Source organism: Schistocerca gregaria, chromosome 1, assembly GCF_023897955.1.
Source record: "Schistocerca gregaria isolate iqSchGreg1 chromosome 1, iqSchGreg1.2, whole genome shotgun sequence".
In the NCBI taxonomy this organism is placed as follows: domain Eukaryota; kingdom Metazoa; phylum Arthropoda; class Insecta; order Orthoptera; family Acrididae; genus Schistocerca; species Schistocerca gregaria.
Window position 1 is genome coordinate 261,969,378 of NC_064920.1, and position 19,232 is coordinate 261,988,609.

Genomic DNA, 19,232 nt, shown 5'->3' on the forward strand with positions numbered 1-19,232 from the left:
CCAACCAGGGCCTTTGCATCCCTCAGTAAGTCCTTTACCAACTGAGCTACCCAAGCACGACTCACGATCCGTCCTCACAACTTTAGGGCCCTTGTCCACAACAACTATTTAGCCGGACCGGCGTTTCTGCAGGCCGGTAGAACAACGGCCGGCCACGCCCACCGGGATGGCAGGCGCGCCGAAAATACTACAGTCCAGTTCTGTTCAGAAGAGCAGTAATATTGGTAATACTGTTCTTAGCAGCCTCGTTGAACTCTATAGCTTTCACAAAAACAACCAGCGCCGACGTAGAAAGTGTTGCGTACATCCTCACTTGCAAGATTGATTTAAATTTTGTGCCTTCAGTAACATTATATGAAAGGCTACGGAAAGGACAATACAAAGCTTGTTAATTTTTCCAGGATATCAGAAATAAATTACTGTCAATTTTACGAATTCATTTGCATCATAAAGAAATCAAGATGTGGAACAGCATTTCTGCTCCTGAAGTGCTCGCAGGGGTTATGAGGTAAGTACACAATTGAAATTTACTTATTAGGAAATATTTATTCCTGTACAGAAAAAAGCACCACAATTTTAAAAAATCTCTTTCTAAACGAAATGAAAAGTCAACAACCAAAGTTATTTTATACATATTGAGATGAAAAATCACTGTTCAATTTGGACTTCCTATCAAAAATCGAGTCTCTGAAGATCAAATTATGTCGAATAAGGGCTCGTATATAGTTCCAATTAGGTGTTTTAGGTGCAGCAGTTGTAGGAGAAAGAAGGGTACAGTGTTCAGGTTGGGAAAAGTGGCCACTGTTTATATGATGCCTTCAGCAGCGCTGCTACCTACCGAGAAGTCGCCAGAGTATCTGTAATCGACACCATTAGAGTTTTCAATGACACTGACAAAGGAAGCTTGCTCCTTATCTTTCTGTGCACACGTTTATCTTTCCTGATCTTTTAATATGAGGTAAGTCACTAATATTACTTCAGTTGCTTCACTTTTGTGTAGAGTAAAAGACTTTTATGATATCACGGGACACTTTTTTTGGATACTTTTCCCAACGGTTGGTCACTATTCCTGGCAATTCATTTTCGGTCTGTTTTTCCCAATGACGACTAGCTAATTCCATACTTTATGCACAGTACAGCAACTGAAATTAAAAGATTACAAATCCTTTTATACAGAGAAGTAATATCCACTATTCTGATCTTTTTCAAGGGCTTACAAAAGTTTTGGGAAGAAAATACATCCACAAAACAGAGCAACGAACATGTGACCCTGCTGCGATGTAAAAGGCAACTGAAGTAGTAAAGAATGATAACATGCCTTTTCAAGCAGCGCCAAACAAATTCAATATTCCATACATAACACCATAAAACGAAGAGTTCTAGATAAAAACAGAGATTCAGTTGGCAGCTTAAAGGCTATGAGCAGCTTATGGACAGTGTTCAGTGAAGCACAAGCGCAAGAAATCCTTTGTTACATTTTTGAAATGGAAATGACCTGAGGCGATTATCATTCCGGTTGGCAGACCGTAACAAACCCCACATCGTATCAACAAAGAGTCTGAAATAGCAGGCAAAGACTGGGTGGCGTGCTTTAGAGAACGGCATCTTAATGTTATTCTTAGGAAGCCAGAATCTAACTCTGTGACTAGAGCACAAGCGTTTAACAAGGTGAAATTAGGTATGTTTTGTTATACCCATAAAACATTGCAAGATAAAAGATTTCATCCCGCTCTTTGTATTCATAACGTAGATGAAACCGGTGTTCTGACAGTTCAGTCCAAGAACAGAGGAAGACAAGTTGGAGACACAGCTTCAGCTGGTAGAGGTCTATTGTCAACTTTTGTAGTGAGCATCTGTGCAGGAGGAAATATCATTCCCCCCATTTGTAATCTTCCAGGGTAATTTTTTGTGTGGGGGGGGGGGGGGGGATTAGTTTCAATATTTTTAAAGCATTCAAAACCAACTGCTCGAGATTTATTTCTACTAATCTTAGATGGTCACTCCATGTGTACTAAGAACATAGGATTCACATATAAGTCCTGAGGAAATCATACAACTGTTGTGTGCTTCCTCCCACACTGTAACCACAGGTACGAGCCTTTGGCTAAAGCATTCATGTCTCCTGTTAAAATCTTCTACACACAAGCTTGTGAAAAAGTTCTTCGCAATAATCGAAGAACTATTACACAGTTCCAACAAGGGCACTCTTTGGTGAAAAGTTTCTTCGTGCAGCCGTTCCAACGACGATGGCTTCAGAAAGTACAGAATATTTCCTGTATACTCTAACGTGTTTACCTGTGAAGACAATAATGCGGCTGAGGTTACTGATATTCCTTTGTACAGGAACAATAATATTGTGGCTTTTTCAAATATAGGTTCTTCTCTTTGCAAAGTTACTGAGTCTTCTGCAAGTAATGGTTCCTCTAGACGCCAAAGTGTTGTTTTTTCTTCAAGTGAGCCTACTGGTTTATTTCCAGAACCAGATTATGAGCTGTCTTCAAGTGTAGGATTATAAGTGATAAGCCTTCTACATGAAAAGGTTCCCCTCAGCGTCCAAACACTGAAGAATGTCCATGTGAGTATCCAACAGGCGGGTTCCACATAATCCCAAAGGATGTTAAACCTTCGCCTAAGAAACAAAGCGTGAAACAGCGACAAACTGGGAGTAAAAAACCGAAAATTTATCCTAAACATTTCAAGTGCTTAAAAAATGTGTTGGCTGAAGCTAAAATAAAGAAAGAAATAGAGCTTTTGATGAAAAAAAGGAAGTTAGAAAAAAAACAAACGGAAAAGGCCAGCATTCCGCAACATAAGGCAACGCAAAATGAAGGTAAGAAGCTAAAAGTAGGATCAAACTCTAACAGAGTTTTTGCTGAAAAGAATCTTTTTCAAGAAGTAATAAAGCACTCCGTCTTCAGGCCACAAGTGGCCCATCGGGACCATCCGACCGCCGTCTCATCCCCAGGTGAGCAGCACACCGCTCTCCCGGTCGTTATGATGGTTCTCTGTGACCGGAGCCACTACTATTCGGTCGAGTAGCTCCTCAGTTGGCATCCCGAGGCTGAGTGCACCCCGGAAAATGGCGACAGCTCATGGCGGCCCTGATGGAACACCCATCCAAGTGCCGGCCACGCCCGATAGCGCTTAACTTCGGTGATCTGACGGTAACAGGTGTATCCACTGCGGCAAGGCCGTTGCTTTTCAAGAAGTAATGGAAGAAGAAAACTCCGCTGATGAGGGCAGTGACACATGTTGCTTTTACTGCAAGGAAGCGTTTTCTAGATCTAAAGAAAATGAAGGATGGATAAGATGTGGGAACTGTAAACGTTGGGCTCTCGAACTGTTCTCTGGATGTGATGAGAACGATGACAATTTTGCATGCGAGTTTTGTACATGACTTAATATTGCTTCTGAGTGTAAAAATTGTGAATAAATTAGTTTGAAAATGGTAATTCATAAATAGTCGTTGATTTCTAGTTATATCATTAGGAATAATTAATATTTCTCATTCGTTGACCTTATCGAACCAATAATGTATTCCAATGCGGTTCTTTATCATGTATATTATTGTTCTCCTAATAATAATCAATGGTGAAATAAAAATTTTTCTAAACTAAATGGTCTGTTTGGCAGGGGTGGTAAAGGACTGGCCACTTAACCCCATTAGGTAGGGAAAAGTGTCCGCGATATAAGCATTCACAGAAAAGTTTACATATCGTATAAAATTCTCTTTTACCTTAGCTAGAAAAAATTTTGTGTGATATCTTACAGTATGTAGATGCCATAATCTTCTGTTAATAGCCATGGCTTAATGAAAACTTAGTTTCACTTAGAGAGACCACTTTTCCTTCCCCTACCAGCTGAGATTTGAGAGTGCCCGGCAGGACTGTACAATGAACAATAACATTGTTGAGTGGACCTTGATGTGTGTATGATGATGAACCATCAGAAGTTTGCATTCATGCAACGTATGATTCCAGGAAATGTGGGGAAATTACTTTCCTAACATTATCCAGCGTTTTTTTTTTTTTTTTTTTAAGAAATTGTAAGCTCCCAGCAGATAAATTCCGTAACCTCCCAATACAAAAGTGACTAATATATAATCTTTCAAAAGAAATCTTTTAATGTAACCTTTCAATAATTAACTGACTGTGAATTTAAACTGGTAAATCTGGACGTCAGCAGCACTGCATCATGGCCCTGAAAAATAATTCTGAATAAACTGAAAATTCTTACCTCACTGATTTCGCCGGATACGTGCATATGTCTGCTCCTAGAAGAAATTTTTCTGGTACAGCCTAGTGCAATGCTGACCACTAGATTTTGTTATTTATGAAAGGCAACTGATAATCGGCATGACTACAGATAAGGGAAATTAGTAAAAACCTCAAATTCAGATGAATGACTTTCAAAAGTTATCTTTATAAGAAAGATTATTATTGAAAGATTTTTGAAGACATTTTCATTTGACTTTGATATGACAATAGCACAAAAATCAGTTGTAGCGATTAACATATGCGCGCGGCAATAAGGAACAATAATTTTTGCTTTTGCCTTATACTACATCGTTGAGGCACCACCATCGGTCTCTACAACCGTCCTACCCTACCACCCGACTGCGAGCTACTACTACTACTGCTACTGCTGACCCTGCTCTACGGTCTGCGATTCTATTGTAGGTCACATATCGCAGGTAGCGCGTGAGCTATCCATCGAAGTTACATCTGCTCGAGTGCGCTAGCAATAAATTCCTCAGTCATGGACCTCTTACAAACTTTCTCGTCTATCTGTTATTTTCGTCGTTGCTCATAAAACATGTATTTCCGCTTCTTTTTGGCTCCAGAAGCCCTCTCATTTTCGTCAATTCCTGTGACATTTCTTACAGTTAGCTCTTCATTACCATCTTCCCCGAGAAGAGAAGTGGAATAGAACCTAAGCAATATTATTTTTCTTATTTCAGTTACCTTGCAACAGGAAATATTTTCACAGAGCTCCATTGCAATTTCAGACTGGGCATAATAACAGTTAATGGAAATTTACGTCAGGTTTGCGTGAAGATTTTGTCATACAATAACACATGCATGCCCAATCTGGAGGAACATGACTGAATCAACATAGCGCGTCAGTTCGAAATTACGGCACATTCATATCAGGTTTATCAAACCATAAGACAGTGATTCAATGTTTTTCAATTATAAAGTCTACTATTCTTTAGCCCTGATGGCAGTAATGGATGCAAATTATAATTTCATTTTTGTGGATGTTGACAGAAGGCGAAATTCTTGTCGTGAATAAGGACTCATATTCCCACCAGTACCTTAGCTTTTACCTTCCAGCTAAGGCAAATCGTGTTCTCAGAATATTAAATCGTTCATGGACAGGATATGACGTGTATTTAATTTCTTTTTATTTTAACAAAATTTAACAATCTTACAGATTTACATACTTATAAACATAAAACTAATTAGGAAACGGACATACTGAAAATGAACAATTTATGTATTAAGAAGATAAAAAAGGAAGATAAAAATGAATATATATAATTATTACGCAGGCTGTCAAGAGGAGGTCCGTCAGAATGACATTGAGTCCTCGCTTCAGGACAGCCAGTACCCATCTGCTACTGTTCGTGTCCGCCATCGGAGGTCAAGTGCTTCAGCGGCACTTCGAGTCTTTTGCCCTCACAGAGCGTGATTCTACGACCACGTTACGTAACTTCAAATGCAGCGTGTACTATCTTCAAAATTTCACTTATAATTTAATATTACCACCGAAGGCACACGACGTTCGTGTGTACCTCATTCACTATCTTTGTAAGCTTCGCATTCATCAAAGTACCCCTCATAACTCTAAATCGTAGAATCCTAGTAAATGTAGCTATGCACTCTGGATTTCGAGACGTCGAGGTACACTTATGCCTTCGCCCTCACAAGGTCGCTGTATATTTTGTCTTTGTTGAGTCCTTTCCCGCGCCTTCTGCAAGCCTTACGCATGAGTTCAATCATTTCGCTCGTGTTTGTCGGTAAGTTTTCGGTTCGTAAAATCGTTCTTTCTATTTGCTATGCTGTATGGCAGCATATCATGTTCCCGTTGGAATGTATTAGTCGCGTTAAGAGGTGCTGTGCCTTTTGAAATATTTCTTTGGACTCTAACGTATATAATCTTATATTTACCTCTATATTACAATAGTTAACGTTGTCCAGCAGTCTAGATGCTGGTTGCTTCTGTTAACTTCAGTTAATGCGTTACCTGCCTGCGTTACTAGCATTCCTGGAATAAAGGTTATTTCGGTAACGTTGCTTAGCCACAGCCTGGGAGATCATTCAATAATGATTCTTTTTTTTCACTCTGAAGCGGAGTAAGCGCTGATATGAAATATCCTGATGAATTAAAGCCTTTCATTCTGAAAATTCTGTATATTTTTAAAACTTGTTATATAGCACATGGCCGCTTGAGTGAGAGTAGTCTGTCGTGCACTATCTTGTACCCTGAAACTGAAGGAGATCTTCTGCCATCGATGACGTGATATTTGCAAACACCTTGATAATTTTCGCTATCTTGAAAATGGAAATTTTTGTTTGATGCCAATGGCTTCTGTACATTAATGTGACCCCCTGTCAAAAGCCTGAGTAAGCATCTGTTGCATTGTGAGACGTGCTGGTAAAGTATCAACGAGGTTCTGGAAGGGATGTGGATCTGTGCCAACTCCACTGCCATGTATAGCTGTTTCTTTGTTTAGGATCCAAGGCACAAACAGTTCAGTCGAGGTGATCCAATAGATTCTCAGCTGGGTTTAAGTCCAGAGAGTCTGGTGCTCATAGGAGTATGGTAAACTCATTATGGTGATCTATTAACCACTTAATTACACTGCAAACTGTTAACACGTTTCACTGTACTACTGGTAGATGTCATTGTGCCAAGGGCAACAAACTGAATGTAGGGGTGGACAAGTCTTCCAACCAGGAAGATACCCTTTGACAAGACTCATTCAAACATTGACTGACATTCACTATAGCAACAGACACTCAAAGAATCATATGAGCAGTAATGGCTCGGTGACAGGTACAATCCTTTACTAACCAATCCAAGCAACAAACCAGCACATCAAAATATGTTTTCCTCAGATACATCCATCACACAGTATTTTTCAGTTCTCCAAACTTGTAATTATCACTACCAGTAATATATAAATGAGACTTCTGGCTCAAAGAGCACATTGATTCAAAGTTTCAGGATATAAACCGAGATTCTAGTTTAGCCACATCCCCCAACCAAAAATTTATCTATACCTATGAAAGGAAAATTTAAAAAGCGAATAAATTTTATTCTTTATAGAAAAGAGCCACCAAATTCGATCTGTCTGCAGCCACAAAACGAAATTCTCATTTAAAATTTTAAAATCCAATAAACTTTGTTCTTCATAAATAAGAGCCAAAAACCCTTTTCTTCCTATCCCCACAAAGCGAAATTCCCATTTCAAATTTATAGCTATAACAAAATTTATTTTTTACAAATAAGAGTCCCCAAATCTCTTTGGTCTGTACCCACTAAACGAAGTTACAAACTATTTTAATAATAATAAAATGAATTTGTCTCTTTGTAAATAAGATCTTTAAAGCCTTGTCAAATCTACATCCTAGAATGAAATTTAAATTTACAAACTCGAAGTTACTTTTCAAATGCAAAGGTTTTAATTTTGAAAATTTAAATTTTTTCTATGCAAAAAAAAGCAAAACATGAATGTACTCCAAAGCTGAGCTATTTCAAAAATTATAAAATTGTACTAAAGGATATATGGCTCAAGTTATAATAATCTAGAAAAAGGTTATTCAAATGTAACTAGACAAAATCTGTTGGAATTTATTGATCATTTTAATAAGAAAGAAATGAAGAAAGAAATTAAAAAGAGAGAACTATGATTTAAAATGTAAAAGAACTTTATTAAATCTGTAAAACAAAAAATTAAAAGACTTATTCCTAACTTAACAAAGAAAAATTAATCAATATTACTGCACAATTAATTGACAATATGAATAACAGTAATAACGATAATTAACTGAATAAGAAAAATTTAAAATACCTTCATAAAATCAGCAATAACAAAAAAACCGAATGAAAAAAACAATTAGTTGCTTTCATTGAAAGATACGATAAAAATTAATAATAATAATAACATTATGAGTAGAAAATCTTTTATTGATCTTCGTAAAATCTGTGAAATGAAAAATTTAAAAAAATGTTCAAATGTTAATAAATGAAAATTCACTATATATGAGAATAATATAAATAATAATGATAATGAGAATTGTTTTCAAAAGATCAGGGTAGATAAATATCAAGCAATTATACAAAAAATTAACAGAAAAATGTAGTAAGTTGCAAATTTATATATGATGACAATTTCTTTTAAATCACTTAAACTAATTTATACAAGATCTTCTGGTTTTAAAACAAGGATAATAACTTACACAATTAATAGTAATGACAATATTGTTGAACTTCCTGATTACATAACCCTGTATTTGAATACACATGCCAATACCAGTTTCTTTGGTACTTCATAGTATATGAAATTGTTTATTAACATTTAAAAAAATTTCATTAGTTTTATATGTCCAAGTGTTGTATGAATAATCAAAACTGAACTATTCAACATAAATGTTTTAGCTTCCTTATTTAAAACTGTTTCATTAATATAAACATGAGGAAAATTTACATTTCAATAGTGCTTCCTCATAAAAAGTTGTTTTCATGTCTTCACCATTTAAACCTTTGAATCTATTTGTGACTAAAATAGAATGAATATATCATTAATTTCAAAAATTTGAGTTAACCAGGTGGCAGTTTATTCTCTTTCAAAAATCCCTTTTAATTTGCTTATTCATAATTTTATATCTGGCATTAGTATCAAACAGTGTTTTACATCAACAGTTTTCAATAAGAGTTTTTCTTCTTCTTTGTATACTTCATTCAGCCTCATTTTTGTGTTGAATGTTTTGTGTTCTTAAATTTATCAACTAATTTAGAAACTAGGTCAATCAATTTATAATTTTCGTCGAAGGGCAAGTTATAGCCACATTATTTGTTATAATGATCTATAAAATCGTTCAATAACAGATGCTTTTAATACACTAAATTGAAAAATGACTTACATTAAATTTTTTCATTACTTCTTGAAGTTTTTTATTATCAAATTTTTTACCATTATCAATTTGCAAAGTTTTGGTTTTCTCAACTTCTTACCTATTTTACTTTTAATGGCCCAAGCGAATTTAGAAAAAACATCTGTAAAAGTTAACAAATATCAGTATCCCTTTTTTTAATTTCTTTCACATTACCTATATCCATTTTGACTAAATCAATTTGCCATAAATCATCTATTCCAAAAGAATGAACATATTTTCTTTTAAAATTTTTTCTCTTTGGTTTATGTAATTTTTTTCACAACTACTTAGTTCATCACCTGCAATTTTTTAAGGAATTTACTCTTTTTACTCCTACATAGTGCACAAAGATCTTCAGTCCTCTGTCTTCCATTATTAGTTGTTAACCTTTGAAGATCATATGTTTCACTGACCTTTTTGCACTTCAAACTGTAGTTGAGATTCTCATTATTCATATATATAGAATAAAAAATAGTGAATTTACATTTAATTGTTTGAATCTAAAGTCTTCAGTGTGTCCAGATCCTTACTACCCTCTTTGTTTAAATGATTGGTTTTAGAAACCTATACTTTAACTTCTCTTTCTAGTAAATCAGCTTTATCTCATGTGTGATGGAGACTTGTTTTTATATTATATATTTCTTTGTTGTGATGTTAGATGATAACATAATAAACGCCATTTCTTTGTTTTAAATCTGTGAGGATCTTGCTGTATTCGGGTTTTTTAATACGATTCTATAACTCGTTCTATAAATATTGTTTGTACACTACATTTTTTATATCTATTGGATCTTATATATCGCAATACCTTTAAAACCAATATAACCTCTAGTTACTTTAAGAAAGACATTTCATTCTTTGAAAAACTGTATAATGATATTAACTATTTCTCAGTCTACTGATGGTTGAAAATCTTTGACTTTTGATTAAAAATCTTCAGACCACTCTCATTCAGTAGGTTCTAATGATTGAAAAATCTTTTAATTTTTCCTAAATGGTTACTAAGTTTAGCATATGATTTATTTCCAAAAATGGTTATTTAATTTAAAATACAATTAATATTATAATTCATACATAATAGTTTTAATACATGTAAACAGAAATGTCCACATATTAGTTCGTCAAAGTTTTGTGTTCTCTCGATATTGTAATAGAGATTATTTTTTCCCAAGCAGTGTACTAGTTGTTTAGGTATACGTTTCTCCATGTGAATAAAAAACAAACTAAATTTTTTTTATTTATAATAGCAGCTCCAATGAGTATAAGCATTGTTAGAAATATATACATTTGTTTTTTAACAGTCCAAATTTTTTTGGTTCATTAGGTAATTTGTTAACCTTAAAAATGCCTCCAAGTTTCTTAGTTTTTAATTGTTCAACTTATTCTTCTGTGACGAAATCAGATAAATGATTATTAAATTTTTCGATAGTGTTGTTGAAACTTTTTTGTAGATCCAGTGCCTTTATTTTCCATTGCTGAATTAAGTCTTTTTTGTTCTTCTAAGTCTTAAAACGCTTTTTTCTTACTTAGCAATTGCTTCAGATCCATCAGCTAGTGAACCAATGACAGTTAAATATAGTAAAGCTGCTGAAAATAGTGAAAGAAATCCCCTTTCCTTTTGTTTCTCCTTTACCTTCATTCTTTTTTGTTACATATTCAATAATCTTTTACACAACATGAACACCTAATGAGAGAAGAAAATTTCTGTTAGTGTTTTCTCTACTATTATTTTTTGTGTGTTTGTTAAAAATGGTGCAATACTATTTAATTATTCATTATTTGATTTAACTTTAACGGTTTTTGGTTTTATTTAACTGTTTGTAAGTTTAGTGTAATCAATGCTAAAGTTATTTAGTTATGTAGATCAAAAATTAATAAAGAATTTTTTTTACAGTCCCAATCTATTTTCTTCCATGTCCAAGCCCATACCAAATTTTCCCTTTCCATACATTATTCCTCTAATTGCCATTGTGCATTTTTTTCTCCTAATGAAGTATCAGAAGCATGCACACTTTCTTTTGGAAATAACTTAAGTTCTCTTCCAGTATCATGCATGTTTTCTAAATCTTTATTATCTCCATTATGCCTATCATTTCATTCATAAGCTTCATCTAATGGATAAATTCCTTGATCTCCTCTAACTAACCTTTCTTCTACCTTCGACCCCTGACCACAGAACCGATAGCTTGTAGGAAGCATTTCAAATGGTAACTTATTAATTAAAGTTTTCACTTGTCCTTTTCCATATTTTTCACTTTTCCAAAATGTGGGATGTAAATTATTCAAAAATGTGATTAAATAATGAATTGCTTTAGGCTCATTACTAATAAAAACACTAGATTTATTTGTCAACATTTGAGTCATTTGTACATTTTCATTATAACTTTTATTTCCAGTTAATTCTTCTTCATACATTACTGCTAATCTGTCAATTAATTAACATGTATCATCCATCCAAACATATTAAGCTGGTGTTTATGAATATTTTTTTATTAATCCTTCACCAACTTTACCAAGCGAATCACCATGATTTGATTCTGAAAAACTAGGAAAATGTTCTTCAACAATTGGTTTTATCAAATAATTACGTTTATTCCATAGCTTGGCTAAATTTTAATTGGATTATTTTCATTATATGCTGCATTTGAGTCGAATAAAATTATAGCTTAGTTTTGTAAATCAAGAGAATCAAATTCTGCACCTAAATCATCCATAGTTATTTGTTTTTTTAGTTAAATGCTTCATCTGTGTTGTTTTTGTAGTTTTGAATATGTTTGAGTTAAATGAAAACAATCTATTTCTTTATATCTACATCTAGCAAAATATTTGTTTAGGAAAAGGGAAATTTCGTTTTTTCTGTATAGATAAATTTTTGGTTGGGGGATATGACAAAACCAGAATCCTGGTTTACATCCTGTAATTTTGACTCAATGTGCTCTTTGAGCCAGAATTCTCATTCAAATACTACAACTATCAACAATATATTATCATCAAGTAAATACAGTGGCCACAAGCAAATAAAATATTCACTAACGAGTCGAAAATAGCTCATCAGGAACATGAAGTGAGGATGGAAAATTTTATATTAAGCAGTTGAATGATACCATGGGAAGCCTAAATCTTGAAGACTGGACAGCGATTTGAACCAGTATCTCCCTGATGATAGAGCAATGACTTATCACTGCGCCACCTGGCTCAATCTGAAGAAAACATCTTAGAAGTGCCTTCCTGTGTTATGATCTGCAAGTACAATGGTCATATTTTCTTCCTTAGAAACGTCAGCGTTTACCACAGAGGCGGTGGCCGTCATACTGTTTCTCAAGCCACTTGAACTGTACAAGGTCTTGATCATGTACTTACTACAAGTAAACCCTTGGGTCCCAGAAATACAGAACGACAACCACGTTCATCTAAGTAACGTAGAGCAGAACATACTTGAAATGTTATTGTTTTGAAGATAGGTGTTTCATGCAACGAGGATCGATACGTCACGTCAGCCTCCACAGATCTTATTCCCGAGTGCGTTCCTTGCTAGACGACGCACTTAGAGCGCTCCAAGATCTCTAGTTGTGACGGGAAACCGAAGAGCGTTTGAGGCCAAGATAGGACATGATCGCTTGAAGATAAGTCTGTCATCGTCCGATGCCGCTTCTTCCGAGAGAGTCTGGGTCTCGCTGCCCATATTCCGCAAAAACGCTGGGCAGGAGGGAGCGAGAGAGCAGAGGTCAATTGGTCGAGAGGAGCAGCAGGGTGACGACCGTCCCGGCAGTCCGCCCTTTAGCAGCCGAGGCAGGAGGTTCTCTGTCACGGGCACGCAGCCTGAACTGGTGTTGGAGCGTGGTCAGCAGCGCCCCGTCAGCAGAGGCGCGAACAGGTGGCCGTGTGGGCAGCAACTGTCAGGGAAAGGAAACAGCGACTGCGAAGACACGGCAACTGCACGTATGAGAGTCTGCTACCACCGATAGGCCCCTGCCAATGAACTATGTCGGGTGAGCGTGTCTCTAAACTGATTTACATCACGGTCGCTTTGCTGTTTTGGTGAGAACGGAAATGAAGAAACTCTAACATGGCATCTAGTTTTGACGTGCATGTTGCCTGACTGACATTTAGTAATGTTTCAGAAATGCTCCCTTAAGTCAGTCCAATAAACCTGCGGCCCTAAGTGCTGTTTGAAAAACGAGTATTAATTCTAAAGTATTCAATGTTCTGATGAACAGTATTGCACAATCTTTCGTGGTGCAAGTTTGTTAATGAGTTAAATTCTTGTTTCCAGTGTATAATAATTGTTTCTAATATTTCTAAAATTCTTCTTTTTAAAATTCAGTGTTGATCACACCACGTATGTTATAAGAACATACACTTTTTTTTTGTTCATCAGTCTACTGACTGGTTTGATGCGGCCCGCCACGAATTCCTTTCCTGTTCTAACCTCTTCATCTCAGAGTAGCACTTGCAACCTACATCCTCAATTATTTGCTTGACGTACTCCAATCTCTGTCTTCCTCTACAGTTTTTGCCCTCTACAGCTCCCTCTAATACCATGGAAGTCATTCCCTCATGTCTTAGCAGATGTCCTATCCTCCTGTCCCTTCTCCTTATCAGTGTTTTCCACATATTCCTTTCCTCTCCGATTCTGAGTAGAACCTCCTCATTCCTTACCTTATCAGTCCACCTAATTTTCAAGATTCGTCTATAGTACCACATCTCAAATGCTTCGATTCTCTTCTGTTCCGGTTTCCCCACAGCCCATCTTCCACTTCCATACAATGCTGTACTCCAGACGTACATTCTCAAAAATTTCTTCCTCAAATTAAGGCTGTTATTTGATATTAGTAGACTTCTCTTGGCCAGTAATGCCTTTTTTTGCCATAGCGAGTCTGCTTTTTATGTCCTCCTTGCTCCGTCCGTCATTAGTTATTTTACTGCCTAGGTAGCAGAATTCCTTAACTTCATTGACTTCGTGACCATCAATCCTGATGTTAAGTTTCTCGCTGTTCTCATTTCTACTACTTCTCATTACCTTCGTCTTTCTCCGATTTATTCTCAAACCATACTGTGCACTCATTAGACTGTTCATTCCGTTCAGCAGATCATTTAATTCTTCTTCACTTTCACACAGGATAGCAATGTCATCAGCAAATGGTATCATTGATATCCTTTCACCTTGTATTTTAATTCCACTCTTGAACCTTTCTTTTATTTCCATCATTGCTTCCTCGATGTACAGATTGAAGAGTAGGGGCGAAAGGCTACAGCCTTGTCTTACACCCTTCTTAATACAAGCACTTCGTTCTTGATCGTCCACTCTTATTATTCCCTCTTGGTTGTTGTACATATTGAATATGACCCGTCTCTCCCTATAGCTTACCCCTACTTTTTTCAGTATCTCGAACAGTTTGCACCATTTTATATTGTCGAACGCTTTTTCCAGGTCTACAAATCCTATGAACGTGTCTTGATTTTTCTTTAGCCTTGCTTCCATTATTAGCCGTAACATCAGAATTGCCTCTCTCGTGCCTTTAGTTTTCCTAAAGCCAAACACTACTGGCCATTAAAATTGCTACACCAGGAAGATGACGTACTACAGACGCGAAATTTCACCGACAGGAAGAAGATGCTTTGATATGCAAATGATTAGCTTTTCAGAGCATTCACAAAAGGTTGGCGCCGGTGGCGTGCTGATATGAAGAAAGTTTCCAACCGATTTCTCATACACAAACAGTAGTTGATCGGCGTCGCCTGGTAAAATGTTGTTGTGACGCCTCGTATAAGTAAGAGAAATCCGTACCATCACGTTTCCGACTTTGATAAATGTCGGATTGTAGCCTCTCGCGATTGCGGTATATCGTATTGCGATACTGCTGCTCGCGTTGGTCGAGATCCAATGACTGTTAGCAGAATATGGAATCGTTGGTTTCAGGAGGGTAATACGGAACGCCGTGCTTGATCTCAACCGCCTCGCATCACTAGCAGGCGAGATGACAGGCATCTTATCCGCATGGCTGTAACGGATCGTGCAGCCACGTCTCGATCCCTGAGGCAACAGATGGGGACGTTTGCAAGACAACAACCATCTGCACGGACAGTTCGACGGCGTTTGCAGCAACATAGACTGTCAGCTCGGAGATCATGGCTGCGATTACCCGTGACGCTGCATCATAGACAGGAGCGCCTGCGATGGTGTACTCAACGACGAACTTGGGTGCACGAATGGCAAAACGTCATTTTTTCGGATGAATCAAAGTTCTGTTTACAGCATCATGATGTTCGCATCCGTATTTGGCGACATTGCGGTGAATGCACATTGGAAGCGTGTATTCGTCATCGCCATTCTGACGTATCACCTGGCGTGATGGTATGGGGTGCCAATGGTTACACTTCACGGTCACCTCTTGTTCGCATTAACGGCACTCTGAACAGTGGACGTTACATTTCAGATGTGTTACGACCCGTGGTTCTACCCTTCATTCGATCCCTGCGAATCCCTACATTTCAGCAGGATAATGCACGACCGCATGTTGCAGGTCCTGTAAGGACTTGTGAATACACAAAATGTTCGGCTGCTGCCCTGGCCAGCACATTCTCCAGATATCCCACCAATTGAAAACGTATGATCAATGGTGGCCGAGCAACTGACTCGTCACAATACGCCAGTCACTACTCTTGATGAACTGTGGTATCATGTTGAACCTGCATGGACAGGTGTACCTGAACACGTCATCCAAGCTCTGTTTGATTCAATGTCCAGGTGTATCAGGGCCGTTTTTACGGTCAGAAGTGGTTGTTGTGGGTACTGATTTCTCGCGATATATGTTCCCAAAGTGCGTTAAAATGTAATGTCATGTCAGTTCTAGTATAACATATTTGACCTATGAATACCCGTTTATCATCTGCATTTCTTCTTGGTGTAGCAGTTTTAATGGCCAGTAATGTAGGTGACCGGTTCCAGTCATATCACATGACCATCATCAGACCCATGGCATCCTTCGAAGATGGTAGGCGGAGCACTCTTCTCAGCTGCTGTGCTGTCAACTGCAGCAGCTGAGAAGAGTGCTCCACCTACCATCTTCGAAAGATGCCATGGGTCTGATGATGATCATGTGATATGACCGACACCGGTCACCTATGTTCTTGCAACATACGTGGTGTGATCAAGAAACATTTTTTAAAAAATTTATCACTGTTCCCAAAATGTTTATTAAAATTGTTTCTAAAATTCATTTAGATTGTGTTATTATTGTATGTCAAATATTGACTAGACTTTTCACGAACTGTGTTCTGCTGCCTGTTCAGCAAATTGTACCAGCGTTAAGAGGTTATTGTTCACTTGTAAATTGTCTTGGGCGTTACTAAACTATCATTCTCTATACATTTATCTCTAGATGTGGGGAGTTACCTTACATATTTGGCTTCCTTCTGTTATTTGAGTTTAGTTCTTTAGTGTTATTTTGAGGAAGACCATCGATTTCACTGTACGTTATCACCGTAACACTGAGTTTTTGTAAAAGTGGGTGCTTTTCATCCGTGGGCAACTCATTTCCGTTTCTTTTCTTTTCTTTTTAAATTACTTTGTATATCAACAGCGTGAGTTTCCCCGTGTCTCCACATTTGCATACATGTGTTACAAGTGTCCAATAATTGCCTCACCCGACCTGAGTACGCTGTGGCGCGTGAGAGCGGTGGGCGATGTGGGGGATTTCATTCTTGTCTCCCAACGTGTCGCTAGCGAGATGGCTTGTTGTATTAAAATAGTTGATCTTTGTAATTGCATTATCAAAAATGTTACCTTTTTATCGCAGCACTACGAAATTTGTGTTATTGTTACGAACAACATTCAGTTTCTCCACTGTCTGGTCCTTCCACTACCGAAACAACCAATGAAAGCTAGCCGCGTATTAGCAAGCGCATGCTGTGATTGATTTCACTTCGACGCACCAAATGAAGACGTCTGTACGTAGTGCATGGAGACAAAAGTAGGAATGACTACGAGGGACGGAGGCACTGTTTTATAATCTACAAGGTGCTCCGTCCAAGAAGGTCTTGCAGAGGCATATAGCACTAGTAGCCTGCTCTTAGAAAATAGCGCTGTGTCTGAAGAGAATAATCAACAAATAATCGCAAGACTGTGTACGACTTCAGTCCGTTACTGTTTTGCGTTGCCGACAACGTTAACCGAGTATACACTGAGATTACAAAGGTCATGGGATACCTCCTAATATCGTGTCCAATCCCATTTTGCCCAGCGTAGTGTAGCATCTCGATGTGGCATGGACTCCACAAGTCGTTCGAAGTACCCTGCTGAAATACTGAGCCGCGCTGGCTCCATAACGGTCCATAATTGCGGGAGTATTGTCAGTGCAGGGTTTTGTGAACTGACCTCCGGATTACGTTCCATACTGGCCGATCTGCATGGCCAAATGCAGAACGTTCCTCAACGTTGTTCAGAACGTTCCTCAAACCAATAGGGAAGAATTGTGGCTCAATGGAATGGCGCATTGTCATCCACAAAAGTTCCATCGCTGTTTGGGACCATGCAGTACGTGAATGGCTGAGAAGGTCTCCAAGATAGCCGAACATTACCATTTACGGTTAATGACCGATTCTGTAGGACCAGATGACCCAGTCCATTCCACGTAAACACAGCCCACATCATTAGGATGCCGCCAACAGCTTGCACATTGCCTTGTTGACAACTTGGGTCCATGGCTTCGTGGGATCTGTGCCATAGTCGGAACCTACTGTCAGCTGTTACTAACTGAAATCGGGACTTACGACCAGGCCACGGGAAATTTAGCCGCTATGTTCTAACGGAAACGTTCGTCGTACGACCACATCGACTTCTGTGATTATTTCAAGCAGTGTTCGTTGTCTGAGAGCACTGTCAGCTCTGCGCAAATGCCGCTGCTCTTGGTCGTTAAGTGCAGGCCATCGGCCACTGAAATTTAGTATTGTCTGGAATTTCTTGACACTTTGGAATAGTGTATTCCCTATGCGTCTAACTCAAATTTCCATCGTGTAAACATAGTAACATTGCACATTTCCTTACAGGAATCACCTGTGTACAAATGACAGCTCGACCAATGCGATGCCCTTTTATAACTTGTGCACGTGATACTGGCGCCATCTGATATGTGCATAGCGCTATAACATAATTTCTGTCACTTCAGTGTACAGTGCAGTGTAATTTGACACTGTCGCCATTCTATGTTGTCTTTGCTGTGCTGAATTTAGTTTCGTGTATAGTTGACACCAGGTGTCACGTCTCCTTTCATACACAAAAGTCGACAACGTGCTAAACTTAGCACTGTCTGCCAAGAAAGTCAAGCTGAACTGGCAACGAAGGAAGCGGTCAGTGTCATTCGAGTACCTTCATTTCAATCGTCCCCCATTATCCTTGCACCAAATGTCTCCAAAGAGTATGCGAATAGTTAGATGCAACTGATACCCAGGATAATGACACGCTTCCAGCACGGTAACTTCATCATCTTTACAGGAAACGCGTAAGAGATTTCCCAAAACGATCGTGCTACTCATCTCAAGGTGCTAATTTAAATTACTTTTTTTTTTCTTGTTAATAGTACCGCGAACGGCATGTCAGCTCGTTCGTAAGGCTAAGCAGCGTCATTGGGTCTATTTCTTTCTCAGCACAGCCAACTCAGATAAATCTAACTGGGACACAATGATGTGCTCTATGCGTCTATGTACTAGTAAACGAAACTATATTTTTAATTGCAAATACTGGGAAGATGATGTCCTCTGTATGCGGTCGTAATGACATGACGTTGACAAAGAATCCATATGCCTGCAGCAGTGTCAGTGTATTAACAAACCATATTGAATGCTAACGTTGGTAGAGGTCACCAATAAGTGACTATCGGTCTGCAGCTATATACTGTCTTGCGACTACTATCGACATAGCTACTGTCGGCAGCCACGCATGAAGAGTCTTCTCAGAAGGAAAAGTGAATAGTTATGATACTGTTTATCGTTTTTCCTCTCCATAATTGTAAATGTTATCAATTACTAGGATATGCTGTTATGGCATGTTATTATCTACTGTGTAGTTTG